This window comes from Polyodon spathula, chromosome 9 (assembly GCF_017654505.1).
Source record: "Polyodon spathula isolate WHYD16114869_AA chromosome 9, ASM1765450v1, whole genome shotgun sequence".
Classification (NCBI taxonomy): domain Eukaryota; kingdom Metazoa; phylum Chordata; class Actinopteri; order Acipenseriformes; family Polyodontidae; genus Polyodon; species Polyodon spathula.
In genome coordinates, this window is record NC_054542.1 from 8123680 (window position 1) to 8139085 (window position 15406).

Here is a 15406-nt window from a genome sequence, read left to right on the forward strand (position 1 = left end):
CCAAAGCATGAAAAAACACAGACATATATCCCAGTGCCTTATTAATTAAGAGAATTAAAAAAGCCAAACAAACAGCGTTTCATTTTCTTATTTCATAACAAGACTGATCTGAAATGGCAGAAACGTGAAATAACTAGCATTCTTTTTTAATGGTAATGTTCTACACATGTATAAGTAGAAATGGTTTACAGTAAATTGCTTACAAAAAATCAAGTCTAGTAAACTTTGTAGACTGCCCGGTGCATTTCCAGTATTTCACAGTAAATCAAATTGGAACACAAAAGCCAGCCCAGACATACCAGTATATTTACGGTTTACAGGCATTACATTTCAAACAGCCTTGCGCTCATTACATTGTTCAGATACTGCCAAGCACGGTCTATAGCACTGACAAAAATAATTTGCCATAGTTCCCAATGGGTGTCCATGCTTACCTGTGCTTTGCCATGCTTTATCATAGTTCCCAATGGGTTTCCATGCTTGCCTGTGCTTTACCGTGCTTTCACTAAGTTTTACTATATGCTCTTCTATGCAGATTTATCATAAGAAAATAAGAACATAAGAAAGTTTACAAACGAGAGGAGGCCATTCAGTCCATCTTGCTCGTTTGGTTGTTAGTAGCTTATTGATCCCAGAATCTCATCAAGCAGCTTCTTGAAGGATCCCAGGGTGTCAGCTTCAACAACATTACTGGGGAGTTGATTCCAGACCCTCACAATTCTCTGTGTAAAAAAGTGCCTCCTATTTTCTGTTCTGAATACCCCTTTGTCTAATCTCCATTTGTGACCCCTGGTCCTTGTTTCTTTTTTCAGGCTGAAAAAGTCCCTTGGGTCGACATTGTCAATACCTTTTAGAATTTTGAATGCTTAAATTAGGTCGCCATGTAGTCTTCTTTGTTCAAGACTGAACAGATTCAATTCTTTTAGCCTGTCTGCATATGACATGCCTTTTAAGCCCGGAATAATTCTGGTCGCTCTTCTTTGCACTCTTTCTAGAGCAGCAATATCTTCTTTATAGCGAGGTGACCAGAACTGCACACAATATTCAAGATGAGGTCTTACTAGTGCATTGTACAGTTTTAACATTACTTCCCTTGATTTAAATTCAACACTTTTCACAATGTATCCGAGCATTTTGTTAGCCTTTTTTATAGCTTCCCCACATTGTCTAGATGAAGACATTTCTGAGTCAACAACAATTATCCATTATTGATGTTGCATCCTCAAAAAAATCAAGCAAGTTAGTTAGACACGATCTCCCTTTTCTAAAACCATGTTGACTGTCTCCCAGGACCCTGTTACCATATAGGTAATTTTCCATCTTGGATCTTATTATAGTTTCCATAAGTTTGCATATAATAGAAGTCAGGCTTACTGGTATGTAGTTACCTGGTTCAGTTTTGTTTCCCTTTTTGTGGATCGGTATTACGTTTGCAATTTTCCAGTCTGTCGGTACCACCCCTGTGTCAAGAGACTGCTGCATGATCTTGGTTAGCGGTTTGTAAATTACTTCTTTCATTTATTTGAGTACTACTGGGAGGATCTCATCCGGCCCAGGGGATTTGTTTATTTTAAGAGCTCCTAGTCCCTTTAACACTTCTGCCTCAGTTATGCTAAAGTTATTTAAAACTGGATAGGAACTGGATGACATGTGGGGCATGTTGTCAGTATCTTCCTTTGCAAAAACTTGTGAAAAGTAATCATTTAATATATTTGCTATTTTTTTTTTCTTCATCTACGATTTTGCCATTTGTATCTCTTAAACATTTAATCTCCTCTTTGAATGTTCTCTTGCTGTTATTGGAATTAAACATTTTGGAATTGGTTTTAGCTCCCTTAACAATGTTCATTTCTATTTCTCTCTTGGCCTTTCTAACTTCCTTTTTGACTTGCGTTTGCAGTTCCGTGTACTCTTTCTGCATACTTTCTTTTTGGTCTTTTTTTAATGCTGTAATTGTTTTGCTCCTCTAGTACTACATTTTTGAAGAACAACCATCCTTCTTCTGTGGGTGTTTTCTCTATTTTACTCCAATCTACTTCTGTTAGTCTCTGTTTCATACCTTCATAGTTTGCTTTTCTAAAATGGTAAACCTTAGCTTTAGTCATTACTTTTGGGGTTTTAAAAAACACTTCAAATGAGACCATGTTGTGGTCTGAGTTTGCCACTGGTTCTCTGACCTCTGTTTTAGTTATTCTATCTTCATTATTTGTGTTAGGAAGCAGTCATTTGTCATTTCCACCATTTCTATTTCATCCTTCGTGCTACCCACCGGGTTTTCCCATTTTATTTGGGGGAAGTTGAAATCCCCCATTAGCATGGCTTCTCCTTTGCTACACGCATTTCTAATGTCACTGTATAACAGATTATTGTGCTCACCGTCTGAATCTGGCGGTCTATAGCATGCTCCTATTATTATGCCCTTTGAATTTTTGTCTATTATTCTGACCCATATTGATTCGGTTTTATTTTCTTTGTCCAGGTTTAACACCTCGGCTTCAAGACTGTTTCTTATGTATAGCACTACCCCTCCTCCTCTTCTGTCCTGCCTGTCTTTCCTATACAATGTATACCCACAAATATTATATTCATCCCCATCACTCTCAGACAACCACGTTTCTGTAACACCTATCACATCATAGTTACCTATTAGTGCAGTAGCTTCAAGTTCTAGAATTTTGTTTCTGATACTTCTAGCATTTAGATAAATACATTTAATGGTTGTCTTACCTGAGTTGTTGTTCTTGTTTTGATGCAGTCTCCCTTCTGTTTTTTTTTTTTTTTTTTATCAACAAGGAAATCTTTCCACATCATTGTACAACCTACACAATGCAGAAAGGCAGGCAACCTTTGTAAAGAAGTCCCCTTTATTTTAATGTAAATGATATTGCACTATAGCCCTGCACCTTTTCCAAAGAAACAAAAAGCTTAATGTGGAGAGTAACAGCAATTGTTTAAAAACCAAGTAATCAATCATACTTATTTACAACCCCCCCCCCCCCCCCCCCCCCCAAAAAAAACATGTTTATTTAGTGAGGAAAAAATAACGTCTTCTTTTACCTTTTGTTCCTAATGTCTTCTAGCATTTCAAGTGGGAGTTTTGTTTCTTTTAAAAGTATTATTAGTATGATGGTTCTTATTCATGCAATGCACTTTACATTTCTGGCCTCAAGGTCGTTAACAGGAAGGAGAAACAAAGGGCCGTTGGCAGTGTCTCATTGACTGGGTTATTTATCGAGATGTGATAGAGAAACAGGAAACACGCCATGCAGTTTAGTGATTGGCAAAGATCCCCACTTGACATCTGATTATAAAACGAGTTCTCCAATTGCATGAACTGTCATTCATATTCCCATGCCATTTAAAAAAGGTGCTTCTGAAGTTTCTGTTCTTATCCAAAACAGATTTGAAACAAAACAGTGGAAGAAGATGAAAGCAAACATATATCCTGTCTGTTAATTGTTAGTGAAATAGAGTTCTATTTATAAACTAGTAAAACAGTTAAACTATACAACATGATCTTACTGCAGCAGCACCCTTAAAAGGGTCGCCAAGCTAATGTAACCACTTTGGAAGGGTGACACTTTACATTAAGTGACTGTGATTACTGTGTACACAGTAGTCGCTTAGTAAATACAGGTGTACTTACACATAATTACAATGTTATTATGCATAGTTACAATGCACTTAATGTGTAACTTTTTGCACAATATATGTAAGTACACACTTGTATGAGAAAATGGTTAGCGTTAGAGTTAGGTTGAGAGTTACGGTTAGGGTTATGTCAGGCAATAAGATTTACACATTAAAGGGCACATAAGGACCTTTTTATTTGATTTTGTTACATGCTCCCATGTGGTGCTACAACTGCTTATGTAAGGTGTGTGTATTGTTTTAATTATTATTGTTTTTTTTTTACATTTTGACTACTTTTTTAAACTTTTAAATTGCATTCCCTGCCTCAAGATGGCTAACCATGTACTCGCACTGGTAAATCCATCTCAGTTACATATGTGAGCAGGAGGATGATGGGAAATGTGGTTCTGAGAGGTCCAATACGGGTTGCTCCAGGCAAGATTGCAGCTGATTTTGAACCGAGATGAAAAGGTCATCCTGGTCTTGTCCACCAAATGTCTTCTAATTAAAGAAGCTTCTAAACGAACCGCAACGCAGAGTCCTGCGCTCCGATGTGAAGTATGATGCTTGGTAAATCCTCGGGACGGGTCCTTAGAGCCAGGGGAACAGTGAAAGGGATGGCTTGCTCCAGAGGACTGTAACAACCCTGTCTGAATCACATGCCAGCTGGTATCAGATGGGACACGGTTCAGCTTACCCCTGTCATTACATTGCTATCAGTCTGCTTGTCAGTACTGTTGTCTTTCAAGCATGCAGTACCTCTAGCTGTCAGATTCCACTTGCATGTTAATAAAGTCACTGTCTGAGGTCTTCAGAGGCTTATATGTATGTAAGTATCTTATAGGTGGGGAAGAGGTTTGGGACCACAGATTAAAACAATAGAACAATGTACAGTCAGAGAGGTCTATTCTATAATTTAAACTGTGGCAGACCATATCCATATGCTTCAGATCATACAGACTGTCTCACACTGTAGTTTCAGACTTCCATTCACAAACAGTCAACACTTCTATTATTTACCCCACTAGTATTCCGGACATACCAAAGACATGTCTATTTAATCAAATGTAGTCTTTGGACCCCATAATCGCAAACTAAACGCTCTCCTAATCTATAAAGGAAAACATTAAAGGTATTCTAAACTTTCATTAAACATAAATTAAATCCTCCCTAACTTCATTAATAGCATTAGCACCCATAAGCTGGAATGGTGGCTTCAAAACAGCCAAAACTACATGTGAATGTGTTTAATTTATCCCAACAAAAAACTAGAGGAAGCATTTAGACAGCCGCAATGATAAGGCAATGCGCGTTTATCAAATACAGATGGTTTGGGCAGTTATCAAAGAACAATACATGTGCAAAAAAAATGGTTTTAGTACCATATTCCCTTTTGGCTTGTCAATACTTTTTATCCGTTTGTACTTATCAAATCGCTATAAAATAATCATTACTAACCATTATGGAATTATTATTCACAAGATCAACACATGCTGGGGTCCCACTGGGAGCCTTGCATTGGAGAGTGTACTGAACAACGACTCCCCCAGCAAGGCAAGGCAGAGACTAGCCAGACCGGCTTCTGAAGTCTGAAACACCGGCTGCATGGGTTTGGGTTGTGAAAAGAGGCGATTGGGGTTACCTTGCAGTCTTTGCCCTCTGTTGGATGCCTAATGATCAAGTGCACAAGTTTCCTTGATGTGTTATTGCACTAATACCTTTCACAGTGGCATTACCAGAGATTGCCCTACGTGCTGGATAATATATCTTAAGTATAAGCTTCAGAAAAGCATGTTAGCATTTCCAGCATCTCCAAACACAGACGCAATATTTGCTGAACAATTGTATGCACCTCCGCCTATCTGTGATGAAAAGAAAAGGCTGTGGGGATCATTTTCATGCTGTCACTTTGCAATGTGCTCTGTAGACTGAAGAATCAAGGTTTCAGAGTGAAGCTGCTAATGCCTGAAGTGCACCATGACACTGATTACATTAAACAGTGTTCTTTTGTCTAGTTTGCATGGGTCAGTGAACTTCAAGCAAACTCGTCATCAGCAGTTCATGTTCGTTCAGCTTTCTGATCACTTGTATTGGTGCACTTGTCATGTAAAAGACTGGCATGCAGGGCTGGTTCTCAGGCAATAAATGTTTCGCAGAAAAGAAAATGAAAAGGACACAGAAAAAAATGCTTTTCTTTCAACCAAAATTAAAGGCATTCATTAGAGGCAAAGTGTCTTATTTACTTTAACCAAAGCCACACGTGCTGGAACAGATATTAAACACAAACTGTCAGACAGAATCAAGCAATTTTTACTTCAGTTCCTCTGCATCCCTAGCTTGTATCGGGGGTAACTGTTTGCAATCTTCATGTGGTACTTCTTTGGAGAGGTTACCTTGTAGAGAATAAGAGATGATTTACACATGGTTCCTGAGAACTTTGCATCATCAAAATATACTGACCAACCAAACATGTCTAACCTGCTCCCGAAGCTCCCACTGCGCAGCTCCCGGAGCGTTTACCGGTGTAAACAGTGTAACCTGCTCCCGAAGCTCCCACTGCGCAGCTCCCGGAGCGTTTACCGGTGTAAACAGTGTAACCTGCTCCCGAAGCTCCCACTGCGCAGCTCCCGGAGCGTTTACCGGTGTAAACAGTGTAACCTGCTCCCGAAGCTCCCACTGCGCAGCTCCCGGAGCGTTTACCGGTGTAAACAGTGTAACCTGCTCCCGAAGCTCCCACTGCGCAGCTCCCGGAGCGTTTACCGGTGTAAACAGTGTAACCTGCTCCCGAAGCTCCCACTGCGCAGCTCCCGGAGCGTTTACCGGTGTAAACAGTGTAACCTGCTCCCGAAGCTCCCACTGCGCAGCTCCCGGAGCGTTTACCGGTGTAAACAGTGTAACCTGCTCCCGAAGCTCCCACTGCGCAGCTCCCGGAGCGTTTACCGGTGTAAACAGTGTAACCTGCTCCCGAAGCTCCCCCTGCGCAGCTCCCGGAGCGTTTACCGGTGTAAACAGTGTAACCTGCTCCCGAAGCTCCCACTGCGCAGCTCCCGGAGCGTTTACCGGTGTAAACAGTGTAACCTGCTCCCGAAGCTCCCACTGCGCAGCTCCCGGAGCGTTTACCGGTGTAAACAGTGTAACCTGCTCCCGAAGCTCCCACTGCGCAGCTCCCGGAGCGTTTACCGGTGTAAACAGTGTAACCTGCTCCCGAAGCTCCCACTGCGCAGCTCCCGGAGCGTTTACCGGTGTAAACAGTGTAACCTGCTCCCGAAGCTCCCACTGCGCAGCTCCCGGAGCGTTTACCGGTGTAAACAGTGTAACCTGCTCCCGAAGCTCCCACTGCGCAGCTCCCGGAGCGTTTACCGGTGTAAACAGTGTAACCTGCTCCCGAAGCTCCCACTGCGCAGCTCCCGGAGCGTTTACCGGTGTAAACAGTGTAACCTGCTCCCGAAGCTCCCACTGCGCAGCTCCCGGAGCGTTTACCGGTGTAAACAGTGTAACCTGCTCCCGAAGCTCCCACTGCGCAGCTCCCGGAGCGTTTACCGGTGTAAACAGTGTAACCTGCTCCCGAAGCTCCCACTGCGCAGCTCCCGGAGCGTTTACCGGTGTAAACAGTGTAACCTGCTCCCGAAGCTCCCACTGCGCAGCTCCCGGAGCGTTTACCGGTGTAAACAGTGTAACCTGCTCCCGAAGCTCCCACTGCGCAGCTCCCGGAGCGTTTACCGGTGTAAACAGTGTAACCTGCTCCCGAAGCTCCCACTGCGCAGCTCCCGGAGCGTTTACCGGTGTAAACAGTGTAACCTGCTCCCGAAGCTCCCACTGCGCAGCTCCCGGAGCGTTTACCGGTGTAAACAGTGTAACCTGCTCCCGAAGCTCCCACTGCGCAGCTCCCGGAGCGTTTACCGGTGTAAACAGTGTAACCTGCTCCCGAAGCTCCCACTGCGCAGCTCCCGGAGCGTTTACCGGTGTAAACAGTGTAACCTGCTCCCGAAGCTCCCACTGCGCAGCTCCCGGAGCGTTTACCGGTGTAAACAGTGTAACCTGCTCCCGAAGCTCCCACTGCGCAGCTCCCGGAGCGTTTACCGGTGTAAACAGTGTAACCTGCTCCCGAAGCTCCCACTGCGCAGCTCCCGGAGCGTTTACCGGTGTAAACAGTGTAACCTGCTCCCGAAGCTCCCACTGCGCAGCTCCCGGAGCGTTTACCGGTGTAAACAGTGTAACCTGCTCCCGAAGCTCCCACTGCGCAGCTCCCGGAGCGTTTACCGGTGTAAACAGTGTAACCTGCTCCCGAAGCTCCCACTGCGCAGCTCCCGGAGCGTTTACCGGTGTAAACAGTGTAACCTGCTCCCGAAGCTCCCACTGCGCAGCTCCCGGAGCGTTTACCGGTGTAAACAGTGTAACCTGCTCCCGAAGCTCCCACTGCGCAGCTCCCGGAGCGTTTACCGGTGTAAACAGTGTAACCTGCTCCCGAAGCTCCCACTGCGCAGCTCCCGGAGCGTTTACCGGTGTAAACAGTGTAACCTGCTCCCGAAGCTCCCACTGCGCAGCTCCCGGAGCGTTTACCGGTGTAAACAGTGTAACCTGCTCCCGAAGCTCCCACTGCGCAGCTCCCGGAGCGTTTACCGGTGTAAACAGTGTAACCTGCTCCCGAAGCTCCCACTGCGCAGCTCCCGGAGCGTTTACCGGTGTAAACAGTGTAACCTGCTCCCGAAGCTCCCACTGCGCAGCTCCCGGAGCGTTTACCGGTGTAAACAGTGTAACCTGCTCCCGAAGCTCCCACTGCGCAGCTCCCGGAGCGTTTACCGGTGTAAACAGTGTAACCTGCTCCCGAAGCTCCCACTGCGCAGCTCCCGGAGCGTTTACCGGTGTAAACAGTGTAACCTGCTCCCGAAGCTCCCACTGCGCAGCTCCCGGAGCGTTTACCGGTGTAAACAGTGTAACCTGCTCCCGAAGCTCCCACTGCGCAGCTCCCGGAGCGTTTACCGGTGTAAACAGTGTAACCTGCTCCCGAAGCTCCCACTGCGCAGCTCCCGGAGCGTTTACCGGTGTAAACAGTGTAACCTGCTCCCGAAGCTCCCACTGCGCAGCTCCCGGAGCGTTTACCGGTGTAAACAGTGTAACCTGCTCCCGAAGCTCCCACTGCGCAGCTCCCGGAGCGTTTACCGGTGTAAACAGTGTAACCTGCTCCCGAAGCTCCCACTGCGCAGCTCCCGGAGCGTTTACCGGTGTAAACAGTGTAACCTGCTCCCGAAGCTCCCACTGCGCAGCTCCCGGAGCGTTTACCGGTGTAAACAGTGTAACCTGCTCCCGAAGCTCCCACTGCGCAGCTCCCGGAGCGTTTACCGGTGTAAACAGTGTAACCTGCTCCCGAAGCTCCCACTGCGCAGCTCCCGGAGCGTTTACCGGTGTAAACAGTGTAACCTGCTCCCGAAGCTCCCACTGCGCAGCTCCCGGAGCGTTTACCGGTGTAAACAGTGTAACCTGCTCCCGAAGCTCCCACTGCGCAGCTCCCGGAGCGTTTACCGGTGTAAACAGTGTAACCTGCTCCCGAAGCTCCCACTGCGCAGCTCCCGGAGCGTTTACCGGTGTAAACAGTGTAACCTGCTCCCGAAGCTCCCACTGCGCAGCTCCCGGAGCGTTTACCGGTGTAAACAGTGTAACCTGCTCCCGAAGCTCCCACTGCGCAGCTCCCGGAGCGTTTACCGGTGTAAACAGTGTAACCTGCTCCCGAAGCTCCCACTGCGCAGCTCCCGGAGCGTTTACCGGTGTAAACAGTGTAACCTGCTCCCGAAGCTCCCACTGCGCAGCTCCCGGAGCGTTTACCGGTGTAAACAGTGTAACCTGCTCCCGAAGCTCCCACTGCGCAGCTCCCGGAGCGTTTACCGGTGTAAACAGTGTAACCTGCTCCCGAAGCTCCCACTGCGCAGCTCCCGGAGCGTTTACCGGTGTAAACAGTGTAACCTGCTCCCGAAGCTCCCACTGCGCAGCTCCCGGAGCGTTTACCGGTGTAAACAGTGTAACCTGCTCCCGAAGCTCCCACTGCGCAGCTCCCGGAGCGTTTACCGGTGTAAACAATCCTGTTTCTGTGATCTGGGACACTGAAGGAAATCTGCTTATAAAGTTCTTATGGATTAAGTGATTGCAGCTGTCCTCAGAGTGCTGTTTTCCAGTTATAATGTTGCTTTCATTAAAGTGGACCTCATTTGCTTTTAATGACTGCTTGGCAGCCTGGAGGCAGTCAGTACATCAGCTTCTCATAAAGATATTTCATTTCATGATTTCAGTGCTGCCCCAGCTGCTCAGCCCTGACTGTCTTCATTGAGCTCATCGGTCCAGATTGTTCACCTGTTGCATGCTATAGATTTGCTTTGCTGTATTATTCCAATGCAAATCAATACACTTCCAGGTAACACTTTACACTGTGTCTCCCACTGCGCAGCTGTAGCGTTTTTAGTAACTGCTAGTCCCAATCCCGGAGCGTTTACCGGTGTAAGCGTGTATACCGGTGTAAACAGTGTAACCTGCTCCCGAAGCTCCCACTGCGCAGCTCCCGGAGCAATGCTCCCGAAGCTACTGCGCAGCTCCCGGAGCGTTTACCCAGTGTAACCTGTCCCGAAGCTCCCACTGCGCAGCTCCCGGTTTACAGCGGAGCGTTTACCGGTGTAAACAGTGTAACCTGTAAAACAAATCCCGAAGCTCCCACTGCGCAGCTCCCGGACACCTGTGCGTTTATAAACAATCCTGTTTCTGTGATCTGGGACACTGATTATAAAGTTCTTATGGATTAAGTGATTGCAGCTGTCCTCAGAGTGCTGTTTTCCAGTTATAATGTTGCTTTCATTAAAGTGGACCTCATTTGCTTTTAATGACTGCTTGGCAGCCTGGAGGCAGTCAGTACATCAGCTTCTCATAAAGATATTTCATTTCATGATTTCAGTGCTGCCCCAGCTGCTCAGCCCTGACTGTCTTCATTGAGCTCATCGGTCCAGATTGTTCACCTGTTGCATGCTATAGATTTGCTTTGCTGTATTATTCCAATGCAAATCAATACACTTCCAGGTAACACTTTACACTGTGTCTCTTATTACTGTGTATTTACATAGTAGTTACTTAGTAAATACATGTATACTTACACTTAATTACAATGTTATGCATATTTACAATGTACTTAATGTGTAAAACTTTTGGCATGATATAGCCCTAACCCTAACCCTTTTCTGATACAATTATATATATATATATATATATATATATATATATATATATATATATATATATATATATATATATATATATATGATGCAAAAATATGTACACATTATATACATTGTAACTATGCATACTAACATTGTAGTTATGTGTAAGTACACATGCATTTACTAAGTAACTGCTCAGTAAATAGAGACAATGTTCCCAGAAAATGATACAAAACAATAGGATATTAAACAGGTAAGAAATGAGATATTCAGAACATGTGGCTGGCATCTCTAAAGTAACAGCAGACCTTCAAAACACGCCCTGCTGAGGCTCTTCCACACGGCTCTGCGTTGTGTTAGTAGAGAAGAAACTGCATTCATAAACCACCACTTGAAACCTGTTATTGGATTATCATTTATATAGGATCAGATTAGAGGTCTGTAATGTATTTTTTTGTCTGGAAAACGAATAAAGGCTAATCAAACACATGAGAAAAATAACATGCACATCTGTCGCCAATTAATAATTCAGAAGAAGTGCTAAGATTCTTCTGCCCAATAATAGCTATTCTTTCCTTTTCTTTCCGTTTTTAATCGTATGCCATGATGCCAGATCAGATGTCTTTCACTTCAGTTGTGTAAGATCTTGGATTCGCACGTGTTGTGGCAGATCCTGACGTAATACAAAACAATAATCTGCAAATTAATAAAATCTGCTATCTGATACAGTTTTAATCATTTTCAACAAACAGGATTGTTAGGCCTCTTTGTTCTGTTCTTTTGTGAATGCTGGGTTCCAAAAAGCAACAAGGGTTTTCATCTCGTGCCATATATCCCAGATGCAATTTAAAAAATAAATTGTGTCAAAGAAAGGAAAAAATGACAGCGATGTTTCCTGGTGGCATGAAATCCAAGGTTCCTGTGGTATTGTCACGCTTTGACGACGTCATGATCATTCCATTCTACAATATAAAATCTCCTGGAAGAGATGCTCTGATGGACCTCCTCTTAGAGGCTGCAGATGTAATAATACACATCAGTAGAAGACACCTTCTTACCTCTTGTGCCACGAGGTTAGCGGTTAGCAGCTATTCAATTCAATTCAATTTGCTGACCACTGCTCTACAGAAGTGTCTCTAATTACTATGTGTTTATATAGTAAAGCCATGGGTAAGTAGACATGATTACAATGTTATTATGCATACTCCCAATGTGCTTACGTTGTGCTGTGAAAGCTGAAGACGCTGAAGATACATCCAGTAGATACGAAAGAAAGCACTATAAACAATGGGCCCAGTGTCTTTCATTTCATCTAAACACTGAACCTAAATACCTCCACTGTTTAAACAATCAAACACCATCAAACCTCTTCGTTACTTACTTTCATGCCTGGATGAAAACCTTTAAACATTATTTTTGTTGTTGCAAGCTTGGGAGGTGGGGTCAGGCTCCTTACCCCTTTCACACTATACCTTTCAACACCCTTACCCCTTTCACACTATACCTTTCAACACCCTTACCCCTTTCACACTATACCTTTCATACACCCTTACCCCTTTCACACTATACCTTTCAACACCCTTACCCCTTTCACACTATACCTTTCAACACCCTTACCCCTTTCACACTATACCTTTCAAAACCCTTACCCCTTTCACACTATACCTTTCAAAACCCTTACCCCTTTCACACTATACCTTTCAACACCCTTACCCCTTTCACACTATACCTTTCATACACCCTTACCCCTTTCACACTATACCTTTCATACACCCTTACCCCTTTCACACTATACCTTTCAACACCCTTACCCCTTTCACACTATACCTTTCATACACCCTTACCCCTTTCACACTATACCTTTCAACACCCTTACCCCTTTCACACTATACCTTTCAACACCCTTACCCCTTTCACACTATACCTTTCATACACCCTTACCCCTTTCACACTATACCTTTCATACACCCTTACCCCTTTCACACTATACCTTTCAACACCCTTACCCCTTTCACACTATACCTTTCATACACCCTTACCCCTTTCACACTATACCTTTCAACACCCTTACCCCTTTCACACTATACCTTTCATACACCCTTACCCCTTTCACACTATACCTTTCAACACCCTTACCTTCACACTATACCTTTCAACACCCTTACCCCTTTCACACTATACCTTTCATACACCCTTACCCCTTTCACACTATACCTTTCAACACCCTTACCCCTTTCACACTATACCTTTCATACACCCTTACCCCTTTCACACTATACCTTTCAACACCCTTACCCCTTTCACACTATACCTTTCATACACCCTTACCCCTTTCACACTATACCTTTCAACACCCTTACCCCTTTCTCAGTCAGGAACAGTCAAATTATTAAATTGTCCCTGTTTTTAAGTACAAAACTGTAGCAGTGTGCTCAGCAGGTTGACAGCACAGCAAAGTATTATACAAAAATAAAATAAAGAATCTTATGGATTACTTGTTTAATGATGTAGAGTATCAGCCAAAAAGTTTGCCTATTAAGTTAGTCCCTATTGTGTTTTCATTAACACATCCCCAGTTGCTTTTATAATTTTTCTCCCCAATTTGGAATAGCCTATGATTTTTAGACTCAGCTCACCGCTGCCACCCCTGCGCTGACTCGGGAGCGGTGAAGACGAACGCACGCTGTCCTCTGTGTGCAGACCACTTCTTTTTACACACTGCAGGCCCACCATGCAGCCACCTCAGAGCTACAGCGTCGGAGGACAATGCAGCTCCTGGGTCAAAGGTAGCACATAACATAAAAAAGTGAATTGTCTTAGTTGCATTTTTAAAGAGCGTTGTGAATCAATACTGACTCTGACTTGGATTATTGACTGGATTATATTCTACAGCATTGGCTGGAGTTGGCTGCTAGCCCACGGGTGGAAAGGCAGTCAGACAGTGGGCAATAGCAGCCAAAATTGCAGGCTGATAGCCTTCTTGCTCATTGCAAGTCACTTTTACAACCCAACGGGAACAGCTCCCCACTATAAACTAAAAACTGCAGTCAATTTGATTTGATTGGACCCGGGAGAAAGCAATAGTGTTACGACTAGAGACTGCTTAGTGATGTCACAGGGCAATAGTGTTACGACTAGAGACTGCTTAGTGATGTCACAGGGCAATAGTTCTTTGCTAAAGTGACTATTTGCCTGTTTGTGGCTTATTTATGGTGACAATATTAGATAATAGGGTTACAGGTTTCAATCTTAGGTTTTAATCATTTCTTTTGTATGAGAAAGATAGGCTATCATGTTCTTGTGCGTTTGTTTGGCTGGTTATGGGCTGCAGGTTACGCTCATTGGATAACATATCTATAGTGGTTCACCCTGGCAGAAACAGCACTACAGTCCCAGTGACACAGTACAGGCTTTAGTGCGTTCAGGTCAAAGCTGTTCCTTTACACTTCTTTGTAAACACTGAAAAATCTATCTCTTGTGGAAGGGAATTCCAAATAAATGAAGCCAAGAAGGAAATGATGTCCAGCCAAAATGTTGTGCAGCTTTGGATACACCGGAATGTTGAGATCTGGAGTGAGCATCTTGGGAGGTGTAATCTATAGCTTAGTAAGTACTGTAAATGTGAAGACACACAAACAGGATACGTCCACTTGGATGCAACATCTTGTTTAAAGGGAACTGGTGAATTTGAGACTTGTGTACGTTGCCAGTATAAGTGAAAGGGGAGTTTTGTTTTCACTGAACTGAAATGTCATGTTATTTTTAATATCCAGACAGGAACGCTACCGTTATCATATTAACATATTCTCGCTTTATCATATTAGCAGATGTTTTTCTTCATCCGAAAAGTTCATGAAAGACTGGATTAAACACTTTGGAAATACAGCCCACAATGTCTTCAGGTGCTCTGATGCGTGCTATTGATATTGTTACAATGCTGCATGTAGCTTGTTTTTGCAGGTGGTAACTTTGCGTGTTGAGTTCAATAGAGGATGAAGACTGGGCATGTTTCGAAAGCACCCGATTCCCTGAGTCGTCAGCTTGTTATTAAGGCATCATTGGTGTGGAATTTCACCCCACGCCCAGGCAGACATTCCAAAAGGGACTCGCTGAATAACTGACGTGACCACAAATGCCCCTGTTTAATATTCAGAGCTCCAGGAATCATTTCTTCATCAGTGCAAATTCTTCTGCACTTTAACGCCAACTGCTGTCTGTGGTGACAACAAATAATCTCTCTCATCACAAGATTGTTTTTATCAATGTAACCTTATGATACTGGTATGTTTCAACACATTTCCACTATATAGAACAATTCTGCAGGTATGTGTCGTGAACTAGCGACCCCGCGCACTGCAAACAAGCATCTTAACCGCTATGCAAAAGAGCTGGGCTCCTCTACATTTGGGGTTTAAGAGCTTTCAACCTCATCTCATCTCATCTCAGGGGACAGGACGAGTTAAGTTTTGAAAAACTGGTTGTGGAGATACACCAATAATAGTGTGCTTATCTTATCGTTAATAAATATTTACATAGAACATATTAAGAAAATGTTTTTGTTGTCTTATGCAATGCATACT